The sequence below is a fragment of the Symsagittifera roscoffensis genome, chromosome 1, assembly GCF_963678635.1.
Source record: "Symsagittifera roscoffensis chromosome 1, txSymRosc1.1, whole genome shotgun sequence".
NCBI lineage: Eukaryota > Metazoa > Xenacoelomorpha > Acoela > Convolutidae > Symsagittifera > Symsagittifera roscoffensis.
The window spans coordinates 8,593,660-8,609,855 of record NC_087062.1 but is presented as its reverse complement, the minus strand read 5'-3'; the positions used below and the strand labels follow the sequence as shown (position 1 = coordinate 8,609,855).

Here is a 16,196-nt window from a genome sequence, read left to right as displayed (position 1 = left end):
ATTAATGGCACTACAGAAAGGTCTATTGGGTAATGAGTTCACCGGGGCAACTGAGACACTGCTATCCACAATCAAGAAAAGGGTTAGGTTGATGGCAATTTTTCTATACTGTACTATGTTGCTTACTCTTTTTGTCACTGCTCGTGTGACTGTTTCGCTCGCACTCGAATCGCAAGAAATTCCTATAGTCTTTAAAATCACAGAAGTGAAAACACAGATACAGAAGGCTCAAAATGGTCGGAATATAATCTAGTAATTTAATCAAAAGGAAAGGGTCGCGATCAATCAACACAAATCCCTAGTTGCAATTCAACTTACCGTTAATTCAATTAACTGATTATTTTTTTAGAGAAGGCTAACTATCCAATTACGCTCAGAAATTCCGCACAACTACTCACTTCAGTGTGCTAAAATTAACAGTGTCTCTACAAACATTTAATTTTTTGAGGTACTTCAACTGAGCTCTCCAACTCCGAGAACTAACTGTTCTCTCTCACAGAAATTTTTGTTCTCTCTGACGAGAACCGACTACACTTCAGCTTTTTTCTCGTGGCTTTTTATAAGGAAAGCTAGACTACCTGTAACTTTTTCGCTATTTTTGTCTATTTGATTTTGTTATAGTTATAGTCATAATCGTCTCTACAAGTCGTGACAATTTAGTTATGGATGCCAAGATCCTCATAGGTATCTACAACTAAGTTGTGGAACTCTCAAGTCTAGTTTCTCCTCAAAACCAAGTTGTGTTTTCCTATATAATTTCTTAATTTAAAAAAAAAATCGGTAGCCTTCCGGCTCTTTGGTGTAAGAGGGAGAAAGCAACCGCACTCTAAACGGGGGAGATAGCCACTGTAAATTATCAGTTGTAACTAACGCACTTTAAACCGTCAAAGTCTGTTTTAATCTCAGTTTACCAGCCAACAGTTGATGTTAGTTCAATTATTAGGGGTTCAATTGCACCCTAAAGCCCCCTTTTAGGAGCTAAACAAACAACCCGTGCAATCAAACTATTGCGGAGACATATATTTTGTGTCGCACTTATATTACTGCTCAATTCTCGTGGATCTATTTTTTGGTCTAGTTGAGTTGTTTTTGATAGCTTAATTATCATAGCTAAGTTCAATCCTATGTTTGCCTAATTTTACTCTAATTCAAATCACTACTTTCGTTGCAACTTATAAGCTATATCCTTTTAGCTTCTGAATTCTTTCATAACGAACCAGTTTCCCCACAACTTCAAGTGCGGTGATCAACTCCCCTTTTTCAAGAGTTAGGGCTGTGGATTAGGCCACTTTCTGATGTTAAAACGGTAACTTTTTTAGTTTATTTTCGGGCTTAAACACCAAAATGTCTTTTAAAAGTCAGCCCGTGGTCACCAGGGGTCACTATTCCGTATTTAGGGTAAGAGTCACACAAAGATCTTATCTACTAAGACACTAGTACTTAGAAAATTATTCCATTTTTTAAGGTCAATTATCAGGATTTTAACACTGGAAGGAAACGCCAAAGGGGTGCCTTCACAAGAAGTCATCATTTGGAATGGATGTCTAATGTTCAATGCGGGGCCATTCAATTAAAATGCCCTGCTCATTATTTTGCGTAAACTGTCTAATTCCGGGAAAAGGGGTGGTTTTTTCAAGTACTAATATTTTCCGGTTCAACAGTGGGGTTTTCTTAAAATTATGAAATGTGATGTTGCTTGTCTCTACCTATCAGATCAGAACGTCTCGGCTCTGTGTGTTCACTGGATCGAGAAATGATAGGGTACGTGAAACCATGAAACTATTTTTTACCTAATCTTAATACATAGGCAACAGGTGGATTTTTTCGAGATCTCATGAAGTTGTGACCTCCTAGTGAGCGGACTTCGTGTACATTTTTCATAGGTGTTAGAAAGGTTTTTAGAGAATGCGGATCTGTATTAACACGTATATGAAGACTTTAAGATTCTCTGCTCTAGTGTCAATAGTAAATTTTCACTTGATTCGAGAAAAACAAATCATAGTATTTAATCTTTTACATAAATTGAAACAAAGGGAATGATATTATAAGGTCAATAGACCTTTTTCTAATCCCCTTAGAGTAATAAAATTGGTATAATAAGAAAAGACACGCCCAAAGACGATGTTACAGGGAGGCACCCCCGTACTACCAAGGTAAGCCTAGAGTTTAAGTTTCTACAAACCAGAAAAACTTTTAATTGGCCTGAAAGAGCAGTTGGAACAATCAGAGCTTCACCTTGATATACGAGCATGCTCGTATATCAGGTTGAAGCTCTGATTGTTCCAACTGTTCTTTCAGGCCAATTAAAAACGTTTTTGGTTGTTAGAAAAGTAAACTCTAGGCTTACTCTAGTCTTGTTCTGGGTTTAAATTGAGGAGTTGGAAAAAATTATTTAGCCAGTCTTTTGTGTCTCGCCTATGAAGTGTTGCTGCTCGTCGTGTTCCTCCTTCCGCTCGCCACTGCAGTCGATGTCTCCGAAGTCAGTGACCCTCAGTGCCTTTCTGTTCGCTCTGTTCACCAACTGGACCACACAGTCAGTATTGAACTGCTCAGTCAGGGGGGAGCTACGCCACATGTCTCAAACACACAGCATATCAAACAACAGGGGGCTTGACTATAATAGTAATTGCAAGCACATACGTTCAATGGTATCACCTTAAAACCAAAAACCATTTTCCACCCAAGCCACATTTCAATTTTTTTTTTCAGATGTCTACACTTGTTGTACGTGTTATTATGGCCAAACGCAAAAACTATGTTTGTAATTGTTTGTTTGGTCACAATGCCGAGTTTCTTTGCATTATGACAATGTTGAAGTAGTTTTAAAATTGAAATTCAAAAATGAGGGAGTGGAAAAAAACGTGAAATCGTTCAGTCATTCATTTGACTCCATCAAATTTGTTTGTGATTTACAATAATGATTTTAACCTAATGCTTTCCCGTAAAAATTTTGAAGTCATGAATAATTATAGTAAGAATTTCTTGTGAAATGAAGAAAAATTAAAGAGTTTGTAGATCATGTTTTTAGTTTCATTAAGATTTTAGTTTCACATGTTTGTGATATTACATGTTGCTTTTGGTGATATGAAACTAGAAAAGCCGAATGTTTATTACCTGAAATTATTATTATTACCTAAACAACAGCTCTTTTAAAACTAAAAAAGCAGAATCAAGTCGACCAAGCAATATGATGTTTTGTTATATGGATGCGCCTAACTTTGAACTTTGCACCTCTTTTCATTTTACTTCATCAAAAATGAAAAAATCTTTCCCATTAAAACCCGCCAGCCTGGTAGCAAAAAAACGTAGCCATCCCATTTTTTTAAATTTTGTGAGTTCTATAATCATAATTTGCGGTGGGGGGGGGGGGGTGGGGGTGTTATAAAGGAAAAGATTCAAAAAAAATTATTTTGATTTATGCCAAAAAAGAGACGGTGGATAAGTTTTCAAAATATGTTTTCTGCTAAAAGGTGACACATAGACAAGTTGCAACGTTTGAACTGCAACAGTTGAAGTATTACTTTCGGATCGAAAGTTTCTATAACTGCATGTTTTTTTTTGTGAAAACTCCCTACGTAATACGAGACTTTTTTCTACGAATTCATTACAAATACAATTTTGGTGCAAAAAGTAGAAACGCAAAGAAAGAGATTGAAATATGCAGATCTCTTCAACGAAATAACTTTGATTGGAATTGAATTCTAAGATGAAACAAAATCCTCGACCTTATTAAAAAAAATCTATAAAATTTGACAGAAGAATTTAAAATTTTTTAAAAATCTGATTTTTGTTCCGACTTTCAGACTGAAAGTAACGGAATATTTGTGCTCGGGTGTTTTTTTTTCTTCATACAAATTTCAATTTTTGTACTAGATATTTTTGACAAGTTTTTTTTCTTTATCATTCAAACTTAATTTTTGCTCTGAGCTAAAATTTGAAAAGACATTTCACCTGTGATCCTTTTTAGTAAAGTTATGGGGGTTTACAGATTGCCATTTTGGCCAATTTGGGACAATTAACGCGCGATATATTTCGCGCTAATAACGCGTAAGCGGAGATTTAATCTGTCTTAGAAATTATTCTAAATTGGTCCAAGGAAGCTTATTTGCCATAACTGATTAATTACTCTAAGGTTTTCATAATGCAATGAAATTTGACACGGTGAACAAATTAACTATTGTGAGCCAATCTGATGTTCATAGTTTAGATAGTCACACTGAGATGTAAAAACACTACAAAAACAAACAAGATTGCTCTTATATGAGGGCAAAGCCCTGAATGTTTCGGCTATCCCTTAATTCATATTAAATAGTTTTTGGGAAAAGGAAATATTGAAAAACTATAAGTTTTGGACAAAATCAAAGTGTAAAGCTTTGACTCGTACGAAATTCATACGATCAATTAGCTAGCCTCAATTCAATTCGGAACAATTTTGTTGTGCGGGATAATTCGCCACGCATAAATAATTGGCGCTACACTCTCAGCATTATGAATAAACTCTTCCAAGCGCGCATGATTTAGTCGAGAACAAGGCCAATTTGGCTATTTTCAAACCCCTAGAACTTTACAAAAAATAATCCTAGAGGTAAAAATTATCTTTTTAAATTTGAACTCAGGAAGTTGATATCTTCATTGGGTATAAAAAATTTTGGTTGAAAACTATTTTTTCCATCTGCGAAAATTGACTGAATAAAAAAAACACACCGAGCATAAATATTCCGTTTTCTTCAAAAATCGGAAGAATTACAATTTTCTATTTTTTTCTAGGTTGTTCGAAGTTATGGCGTTTTGTAGATTCAGCTTGTCGCTATCGCCGTGATGAGTGGCTCAGAAAAAGTTTCTCAATCGATTCGAATAATCTTTTTTTTCCAGCGTTTCGTTTCATTTTTTCCGGGTTATTTTTTTGTACTGTGTGTAAGTTTAAGTTGGTTGATGCATCTTTGAACTTTTTATGCTTTAGGGCAATTGGAAAGAAAAAAATAATCCCATTGTCTGTTTTTCTTTCACAATAATGTGTAACTATCTGATTTCAATTGCGAGTTTATTGAATTGTTAGAGATAAGCTTGGAGTCTGAAAACAGGCAAAAATTGTCTAATGACGATCGCCCAGACTGAGTTCTTTTGAGATGATTTTTTGTTTGAAAATAATTTGATGAATGAGGATTTATCAATAGGCTATACAGTAATACAGCATTAGGCTATACAGCTATACAACTCATTATTTAATTATAGTATAGAGAAACAAACATCATTCTTTTTCTTGGCGCAAATATTTCTGTTTTTTTGTTGTTTTAGACTGGCTTTTGTTTGAATGGTATTCTTACCCGGTTTGATTTCACTTTTCAATGGTTTATTATAATTTTTCAAGTGCAAAAAAATTCAGTATGGTGAAAAACCAAAAACGTTAATGAAAAAACCCCCATACACTGAGTCTATAAAAAAGGCTAATCATACGAATTTGCCAATCATGCTTCTACTTTTTGTATTGTATTTTTGTATATCTTGGGTAAAGCATAATTGTTTAAAATATGAAATTCAAAAAATTAACACTTTTGATTTTTTGCCAAAACTTAGAAGTTTATAATAATGTCAAAGGCTCTTTACCAGCACCCCCCCCCACTTTCCATATTTTCTCAGTTGTCTTACGTGTTACTATGGCTGAATACGTGATGTTACGATGTAATGCATAAAGAACAAATTTGTTCACTATTGTTTGTTCGCTCGCCATGAAAAATTTCATTACATTATGACCACATAAAAATTAAAATAAGTATTTGAAAACTGAACTTCAAATAGGGGAAAAAAGAGAAGAGCCATTTTAGTTTTTTATGATTAAGACAGACCATTACGAGGCCAAACTGTGCACTGGATAGGCGCACAATTTTGCGTCTGTATGTTCCTGGATTCCAGAGACAAATCATTAAACATGTCAACTTTTGTCGGAACAATCAAAGAAATTGAAAGAACAAAAGAAGAACAAAAGGAGCATCCTTGTTACGGAATCCGCTTACAATTCACAAAATACACAGTTTGGTCTCGTAATGACATCTATATTCAGGTCGTTTATGCATTGTAGATGCAAAACTCTTAAGACTTTGGTGACTAGGCTTATTCGGCGCCTTCCCTTCAAAATTAGTATATATTAGCGCCTGAAACGACTTTTGGGTCGCTAGAAAAATTTTGGGTCGCTCGGCCAAAAATTGATATTTTAAAATAGTACGGCTTTTTCCTATTCCACTTTTCATGTTATCTCTTTTTTTAGTTGTTTAACGTGTTTGTATTTGCTTTAATGTCTAAACGTGTGATGCTACGATGTAAATCATTAGAACAAATCTGTTCGCAAATGTTAGTTTGCTCGCCATGCCAATTTTCATTGCAGTTTCTTTTAGTTAGCCAGTCAGAGGCCTAACTCGAAGGTTAGTTTCTTAAGGCTAACTAAGCTATGGCTATCTTACAAGAGTTCACCTTGTTAATTGCAGCGCACGTGCGATTTAAACCCGCAATCATTTGATTGCCGAGTACCGATGCGCCAAGGTCCAACACTACCGATGCGCCAGACTACAGATGCATTATGACAATGTCAAAGTAGTTTTTGAAAGTTTTGAATTTTAAAAGTTGGGGAAGCGGAAAAAGCCAATAGTACTAAAATGGGACACTTGGAGTGGTCAGGGGGCCAAAACTCTTCCCTTCTGAATATTTATATTTTTATACACCTCGATAGTGGCTGCACTTGGCCATCAATCCACTCCAGAAACCTGGCATCGCTTTCATCTTCTCTGGCTGCTTCTCTGATTGTTTCGCAGACATCTTCTCAGCCACCCCTCCACTGTTAAAAGAGGAAAGCGGTTTCTCCGTCTTCATCTTGCTGTCAAGAATCGACTTGGAACTGCCAATAAAACTGGATGTTTTTTTTTCAGGTGACTAGTTTTCCCACTTCTCCCCATTATAAAAATCCATTGTGCAACCTACAATTTTAGGGTCCGTCAGCCAAAAATGGATATCTCAAAATATTACAAAGGGGAACCTTTGGGTCGACTCACCGTACGTGCTTGGGGTCATTCTCCTTATAGTACTCCAGTAAATAGTAGCCACAATACAGTTATAGTGAAATCACGGCAGTGGGGGGAGGGGTCATTTTTTTGTTTCTTGGCGGAGGGGCTGGAATGATGGGATATACGCGTTGATTGCACTTATATTTGGCTGCGGACCCATTAACTAAATGCAAACATAAATGGTCACTGTAAAAACTACTCGTTAAAGGATTTTTTTCATACAAGGCTATGGCCATTCCGAAACGCCCTCATAGACATTTGCGTTCAAAATCCTGCTTTAGAATGAGCGGTTAGAGCGGTCTTCCACGAATATTTGGGCGTTTTATTCAAACACTTCAGCGTTATAAGATTTCAACAATTTCGAGCGATTAATTCAAAAAAACTGCTCGGCTACTTCCCAGTTCCCCCTTTTAAGTTCAATTTTGAAAAGCTTATTTAACGTTGTCATAATTCAATGAAAATTGGCGTGGTGAAAAAATCGACAACTGAGAACAGATTTGTTCTTCATACTTTACATCGTAACATCACGTATTTAGCCGTAATAACACGTAAAACAAACATAAAACTCGGTATTTTGAAAGGAGGAATGGAAAAGAGCCTGAAATACAAATGCGTTTGTGACCGCCTGTGTAGCAACCGGACAAAGTGAACAAAAATGTGTACAAATTTGTAGGTGGGGGAAAGGAAAAAAAAACAAGCTTCTCAGCACAGTTGTCCAAAAAACGCTCAAACCGCTCAAACCTGGCCATAATAGGCATGAAAACTCGACCCGGGCATCATATCCCCGACTATAAATCCAAAGCATGAAACGATTCTTAAGTATTACTTTTTTATTACGAGGCCAAGGTGTCTTGTAATCGGGAACTGGATTTTTTTTCTTATAAACAACTTTTCTTACAAATCTGTAAGAAATTGTAAAGTTGCTTCATTGAAACATAGCAACTTTGAAATCTTTTCCTTATTGGTCTAGAGGCAACATGGATGCCTTTGTATTCTAAATTCTGGCGTTTGAGTCCCGGTCAGACCTTGTTTTTTTAGTATGCATGATAATGAAATTTTTGGCTCTTTTCCAGTTCCCCCTTTCAAATTTAATTTTGAAAAGTTTATTTAACGTTGTCATAATGCAATGAAATTTGGCGTGGTGAACAAATCGACAACTGTGAACAGGTTTGCTCTTCATACTTTACATCGTAACACCACGCATTTAGCCGTAATACACGTAAAACAAACATAAAACTCGGTATTTTGAAAGAAGGGGACTGGAAAAGAGCCAAATTTTTTTCCTGGAAAAATTAAATTGCCGAATTTTCGTTTGTCTGCTAATGTTTTGTCGGCTTAGTTGCCACAGCATGCCACATCGGCGATTTTTCTTGTAATTTCAAAAGTTTTCCTTGTAAGCGCAAGTGTTTTTGGCTTACTTCTGTAATTTGTGACTATTCTATTACAACAATGTCCTATGACATTGTTTTGTTTTCGGCTCGAAATGTGCGTCTACCCTATTGTTTGTGTTTGCCTTACGTGCCGCTTGGTAAATCTTTAAGGCTTCTTTAAAACTGATGGCTTTCGAGTGTTTTTTTTTCGATTTCGTTATTGTTCCGACTTTCGATACGAAAGTAACGGAATATTTGTGCTCGGGGTGGATTTTTTTTTTCTTCAGACAAATTTCGACTTTTTAACTAGCCATTTTTGACGGATTTTTTTATCTCATTTAAAAGGTATTGTTGTCCTGAGCTTAAATTTGAAAAGATGTTTCACCTGTGATCATTTTTCGCAAAGTTATGAGGTTTTAAAGATTGCCATTTTGGCCATTTTGACCAATTTGGGACAATTAACGCGCAATATAATTCGCGCTATTAACGCGTAAGCGAGATTTAATCCGTTTTATAAATCGTTCCAAATTGGTTGAACGAAGCTTATTTGCCATAATTGATTTGTTACAAGGAACGAAATCTATCTTTTTGTAATTTATATGGCGTGTGGGGGGATGATTTTCAAAGAAAAATTTTCAAACTTTAGAATTTTTTTTTTCATTTTGTTTTATCACATTCAATTAGTTAGTGATGTTTATGTTATTACTGCTCCATAAATCTCAAAATGCAGTCGGAACATTCAGGGCTTCGCCCTGATACGAGCAGTCTTGTTTCCGTTTTATTCTCTATTCACTATCTTGCGGGGCTGCTCTTTCGTTGTATCGCAAGTGATTCTCAAGCTGTAAGTGGAATCCTCTTATCAAGATGTTGTTGAAGGCTCACAAAAAACTTAATAATAATGAGGAACAAATCTGATCGAAATTGTTTGTTTGTTCACCATGCCAAATTTGCTGGCATTATAAAAGTATTTAACTAGTTTTTGAAAATCGAAATTGAAAGGACGGGAAGTGGGAAATGGCCTAGGTTTTCTCGCTATCGGCGTTTGTAAGTGGATTTTGCAAATAGACCAGCTTTTGTGTGTTAAAATTAAGAGATAGTTTCAGTTTACATCGAGAGCTTTTAAGGACTAAATCTGGAGCGAAAAGCCAGTGAAAGTAAAAAAATTTCTAAATTTTTGGACTTCACAATTCAAAAAAGATCAAAGAAAATATTTTTTTTGTTACGGATTCAACGGCAACGCCATTTTTGGTTTGCGGCGGAATCCACTTTTTCAACAGGCACCTTTGGCTTCGCAATATTGTGTAAGAACCCATTAACATTAAGACGATTCATCCACAAGGGGGGGGGGGGGGGAGGGGGGGAGGAATCAACTTTCGAGTTGTTCAGCTCCCCACGAATATTCGCTGTTGAGTCCCTGCTTAAGAATTACATTCAGTTTTTTGGCCTTTTTTCTGGGCTGGTTATTGTTGCCTTACCGTCAAGCAACGATGGGCCTTAACAAACCATGGGCCTTGACAAACCATACCTGTTCATGGATTTGCTGAGCTCTGGACCTGCCTCCGTCTCTGGGTTGATATCAGCATCCTCTTCGACTATCTCCTCACTTTTCTTGGGAGTAGACTTAACTGACATTTCTGGCGATCCAAAAATAAGTAATGGTTGCGTGGTAGTTTGTGACAATGTCCTTAAAAGTCCGCTCGCAAAAAATATATGTCTCAGAAATAGAGAAACACGTGCGAATTTAACTATTTGTTAAACTACCTCCAACACCCCACTCTTACACATCCGATTGTCATAAAAATCTGTTAAAGCCATTAAGTTCTTTTCTATCCCCCCATATTTCAAAAGTTTCCGTTTATGCCTTTGATAGATGTTACTATGTGAGGTATGAAGAGCAAATGTGTTCACAATAGTTGGTTTGTTCACCATGCAAAAATCAATTAGATTATGACGACGTAAAACTAGATTTTCAAAACTGAAATTCACATGTGGGGGAGGGGAAAAAAACCAGCATTTAATATAACAAAAAATTAAGATTTACGCATTTTCGGCGAGGAAAAAGCCTAGAAATGTATAGAAACTTTGCAAAGAAACTTTCTATACTGTAATTCAGCCTTTTCATATAATAACCCCAAACATTTGTTGACCTCTCTGAGGTATAGAAAGTATAGTTTACTCGTTTTTAGACTCGAGGGCTTTTTTCCAGTTTACGATACCCTCGTAAAATTACAAAGTATCTTGGTTGAAAAACTGTTCATACGGCAATTTGTATGAAATATTTGCAGCAATCTGTTCACTTGTTCATTCTGACACAGTTTATTTTGGTGGCTCTTTTCCAGTCCCCCTCTTTCAAAATACCGAGTTTATGTTTGTCTTAGGTGTTATTACGGCTAAACGCGTGATGTTACGCTGTAAATTATGAAGAACAAATCTGTTCAGAACTGACGATTTGTTCACCACGTCAATTTTCATTGCATTATGGCAACGTTAAATAGACTTTCCAAAATTGACCTTGAAGGGGAGGGGGAACTGGAAAAGAGCCATTTTAGTTTAGAACATCAAAAATTATTTCAAATGAACTTTTGTAAAATTAGTTTTTGAAAAATCAAAGTTAGAAACTGGAAAAGCGCCGATTTTAGTTAGTAGACTATCCCGGATTAGCAAAACTAAGTTTGCATTCGATTATCGCAAGCAAAATATACAGTTGTGAGTTAGATTATTTTAAGAACACAAACAACGAATTTTATTAACAATCCAATCGATTTTTATCGATTGTATGATATACTTGAATTAATCGATCTGATAATTACCGAAAGCAATTTTTTGGCGTCCATTTTGAAATACTAAATCTACAGATAAACAACAGCTTTTATAAATATTGAATATTTCACATTATATAGAGATATTATACGTACTAAAAACAGATTATATACAGATAGTCTTGAGATAATTTGCAGATTACATACATATTGTTTACAGATTATAAGCAGATCACATACATCCTATTTACAGATTATATACAGGTTATATACAGATCATAGTCAGAAATGGTACAGCCTTATTAAATTTTATATACAAATTTTTTTACTAATTTTTTTAAGCTTTTCACATATCGAACAATATGAGTGTATTCTTTTCAATTCAACTTTAGTGCTGATAAGAATAGAAAAGACCTGAGAAGAAACTATTGAATCAGTAGCTAACGAAAATTTTGCGAGAAAATTATTGTTATTCTATGATTTTTTAATCTATTTCTAGTTTTTTTTAAATGACAACACGCTAAATAGGTTGATCTTAGAAATGGTTTTTGAAAAAATTTTATTTTAAATTTTTTCATTCACCGAAGCAGCCATTAAGCTACAAAACTTTGAGGAATCTGATGAAATTTATGGTTTGCACTAAGGAAATCTTCCCAAGTGGTTTTCTTACTCAGACACTCAGAGAGATTTTCCATGTGTACCAATTTTTGGTGGGTTCTGTGTCAAAAACTACCAATAAACTTTTAAGGCTGAGTTTTTTTTGAGACTTCAAAAAACATGTAATTAAAGCCAAAAAATCTAGTTTTTAGACAATATAATCCAGTTTTTAATCAAACTGATCGATTTGATGCATATACTGGGAGATTTCATATATATTATAAACATATTCTCTGCTTTATACATTATTGTTTTTTATATTTTCACCCAATTTATCAATTTTAATTTTGAAAAACAATTTGAACAATGCCCGCTCTTTTCTACTCCCTTCTTTCAGTTTTCCTTGAAATTGCATTAGTTAATTTTTTTGAAATGACTTTCGATGCTCTAAACTGCTAAAAAACGAATAACTGAAAAAATTGTAACAATTGTTCTTATATGCGAAATGCCGTATTAAAAAATGGATTTTTTTTTCCTTCTTGCCCTCACCTCAATTGAGCATTATTTTTTTGGTGTAATGGAGAGTTAACAAGGTTGAGTATGACATTCGAATATGTTTTTCATGGCCTATTTTTTGGTCATGAAAATTGTTGTATTAACCGGGCATTTTTGAACAAAAAATTGGTAGTAAAAAGCTGCAGGTGGGGGAGGACAAAAAGTCGAATAAATGATGAGCAAGTTTAAGTTGTAATTTATGAGGGGGTAGCGAGCTACGTTTCCATAAAGCAATGAACTGTGGCTAAGTGAACAAACTAACAATTGTGATCAATTTTTTGTTCTTATCCTATATCGTAGCATTGCACATTTAGCTATTTAAACAGGTAAAACAACTATCAGAATAAAAAAATTGAAACGTAGGGGCTGGGGGCAAGTGGAAAATAGCCCAGGCTAAAACCTTCAGCTTTTCCTACACCCTCTTTTATAAGCATTAAATGAAGGAGGCTTTTTACAAGGTTAATTCAAAGACCAAACAAGACTGCTCGTATCAGGGCGAAGCCCTGAATGTTCCGACTGCCTTTTAAGGTCTATGGAGCAGTATTAACATGAAAAGTTTAAATGTAATAGAATAAAATTTAAAAAAAAATTGAGATTTTTGCGAAAAGATCCCCCACACGTCATATTAAGTACAAAGTGATCGATTTTGCTTCTATTAACAAATCAATAATGGCATATAAGCTTCCTTCGATTACGCGTTAATGGCGCGAAATATATCGCGCTTTAATTGTCCCAAATTGGCCAAATTGGCAATCTTTAAACCCCCATAACTTTACGAAAAATGATCACAGGTGAAATATCTTTTCAAGTTTAGGCTCAGGACAACAATAGCTTTCGAATGATTTAAAAAATATTCGTCAAAAATGGCTAGTTAAAAAGTCGAAAGTTTTCTGAAGAAAAAAAACCCACCGAGCACAAATATTCCGTTACTTTCGTTACGAAAGCAGGAACAATAATATTATCACGGAATGATTAGTCGTGGCCAATTTCATAATAATCGGATAAATTAGCTTGCAATAGTTTGCAGGCTGGGGAGTGAAAAAGAGCCAAAACGTTTATTAACTACGAAGACCAAATAAGTTTGTCACAGAAGAATTGTCTAGACAATTTTCACAACAAATGGTAAAAGTTTGCAGGCTGGAGAGGGAAAAAAGTCAAACCTTTAATAAAAACTAAGATCAAATAAGTCGGGAATAATTAGTCGTGGACATTTTCATGATAATTGGATAAAACTGGAAAATTCTAAGATAGAATCATGTGTTGTTTCTTGAAATGAAATGCAGCAGTGTAATGTTTTTTAATATATTTTTTCAAGATTTCAAAAATTTGAAATCATTTGTTTGCTTCCCAAACTTGATAAAACTTGTGCATTCAATTGTTGATATATTTTTTTAACTTGTTATCAAAAGTAAAACTAAAATTTTTTCTTAATGATTGGTAAAGTGTGGTAAACACTACATCCAGAAAAGCCGACAATCTAAAATGCAGAAAAAAATTAAGTTATCTCAGTTTGCTGTGAATTCTATTGTTTCTAAATGGCTGCCTCACTTTATGTAGCCAAAAAACAGTTGAAATATCAAACCTGTTAATTTCATCAAAAGCCGGCCCCTAGAAAGAATTTTTGATGCTTCATTTTTTGTGACTTTTTACGTTGCTCAAGCTAAAGCACTGCTGCTAAGTTAGTCATTAGGTATACTTTTTTCTGATACAATTTTTTCTGAAAAATTCTGTTTCAGCAAAAATTAGTAGCTAATTTGCGCAAAAAGAGTTTCAAGATTCAGATTCAATTTTACAGGAATTGAACAAAACATTTTTTTTGGAGCATAGAAATGTTTTTTGACTAGAAAAGAGAAAAATAAGTCTTACTTGTACTGATTTTCTGGAGTTTTTACGCAATAACGTTTTTGTAGCCATGTAAGCCAAATTCATTATAAGTGAAACAAAGCTGATAAATTATTTTTATACGGAAATTGAATTAGAAGCATTCCTTTCATAAATTCTAACAATGTCTTCGTATGACAAGCAATTGTTTCTAAATGAATTGTATGAAGAGCATTTTTCGCGTATTGAGGTCAACCCGGGAAATGGAACTCTCCAAGAATCAAAAATAACCAAAAAAATTATCTGAGATTTAATTTAACTCTGTTGTTTTCACTTCTATTTACTGTATGGTTTATCGTTATAATTGCAGACACAAAAACTACAGTCTTCTTGGTTTTTTGTTCAGTTGTGGAGTCAAGTTTTCTTATAAAAATACAAACAAGACTGCGAAGCCCTGAATGTTCTGACTGCTTTTTAAGGTCTGTGGAGCAGTAATCACAACAAAAAATTAAATGTAATATAAAAAAAAATTTTTTTTTATAATGTAATATAAAAAAAACAACTTTTTTTATTTTGAGATTTTTTGTGAAAACCATTACCCGACACGCGATATAAAGTAGAAAGTGATCGAGTTTGCTCAAAGTAACAACTCAATTATTGCAAATACGCTTCCTTCCACCAATTTGGAACGATTTCTAAGACGGATCTAATCTCCGCTTACGCGTTAATAGCGCAACATATATGGCGCGTTGGTTGTCCAAAACTGACCAAAATGGCAATATTTAAACCCCCATAACTTTACAAAAAATGATCACAGGCGAAGTATCTTTTTAAGCTTAAGCTCAGGACTCAATATTTTTGGAATTATATAAAAAACTCCATCAAAAAAAACTGGTTAAAAAGTCGAAGTTTTTCTGAGAAAAAAAAACACCAGAGCACAAATATCCCGTTATTTTTGTTACGAAATCAGAACAAAAACTAAAAACTATTTTTTGATTTACGCTCTCTCTGTGTTTGCCTGATTGATATTGATTACTTATTGAATGTTTGATAACTGGTCTATAATGTATACTGTCAACTTTTTGTCAGTTTTTCAATTTCGTTCGATATCATTGCTGAAACGTAAAAAATATTTAATTTCGATCAATTACGCAAAGTTTTTGTGCATCTTTTTTTAGATACACAATAAGAAACAAACTGGAACCTAAACCGATATTATTAACAGTTTTTGTATGAGACCTCTATTTTTTCACTTGATTGGTAATTTTATTGTTCATCCAGGTTCGTATTTAGACATCAATGACCCATGCTGATATATCCTCCAATTTTCCTTCGCATTTATGAAGGTAAAAACAATAGAGAAAACATTGGACGAAATGAAAAACTTGGAAAAAATATTATCTTTTTCCAGAGCACGCTGATTGTATATGATAAGCTCATGAATGATAAGTCATGAATACACAATCATACCACAATAACTTTGTTAATGGTCAGGATTTTAATGTTTGATTGCTAGATTTACTTAAGGTATATCTCAGTGATCAGCCAAAATAAAGTCTGAGCTTTTAAACACTCCGAACCATTCTTGGGCCGTCAAAATTTGACCATTGTACACAATACGTTTGATGCTTTGTTTTCACACGAGCCTCTATTATTTGCCATCCGCGTTTGAAGTTCAAATATGAAGATTCAACAATGAAGCATATGCTTATTAGTAAACACGGCATTTTTCCGCCACTTCAAACCAGGTTAAATTGATTTTGTCCGCCGATGTTTTAAGTAATTTAGCTACCACCCAGTTTTTATCAAGTTATGAACTGCATTTCATAGTTCAATACGGTAAGATTTTAAGTTCATAGTTAAATACGGAATGAATTTGAGTTCATATTTTTGCGTACGGTTCGACTTTGAGTTCAAATGAGGATTCAAATCTAATATCTATACTGAAGTCGCCTTCGTTAAGATCTGCCCACGAAAATATCAGCCGATTTAATTACTTAACAAAACATTGGGGTCATCAAAGTAAAAAAAAAATTGTCCTT

At 34.4% G+C, this 16,196-nt stretch overlaps 2 protein-coding genes across 3 annotated transcripts in view; one reads left to right on the top strand and one right to left on the bottom strand.

Annotated features, from left to right (window-relative positions):
• Positions 1–16,196, bottom strand: part of LOC134857177 (46 kDa FK506-binding nuclear protein-like) — a 211,039-nt gene that overhangs the window by 168,118 nt on the left and 26,725 nt on the right. The window lies entirely within an intron of this gene.
• LOC134844513 (uncharacterized) overlaps positions 15,904–16,196 on the top strand; it is a 51,729-nt gene continuing 51,436 nt past the window's right edge. Inside the window, exon 1 of the mRNA XM_063861267.1 lies at positions 15,904–15,993. The gene's annotated coding sequence lies outside the window, so the exon portion shown is untranslated. The remainder of the gene's footprint in view (positions 15,994–16,196) is intronic.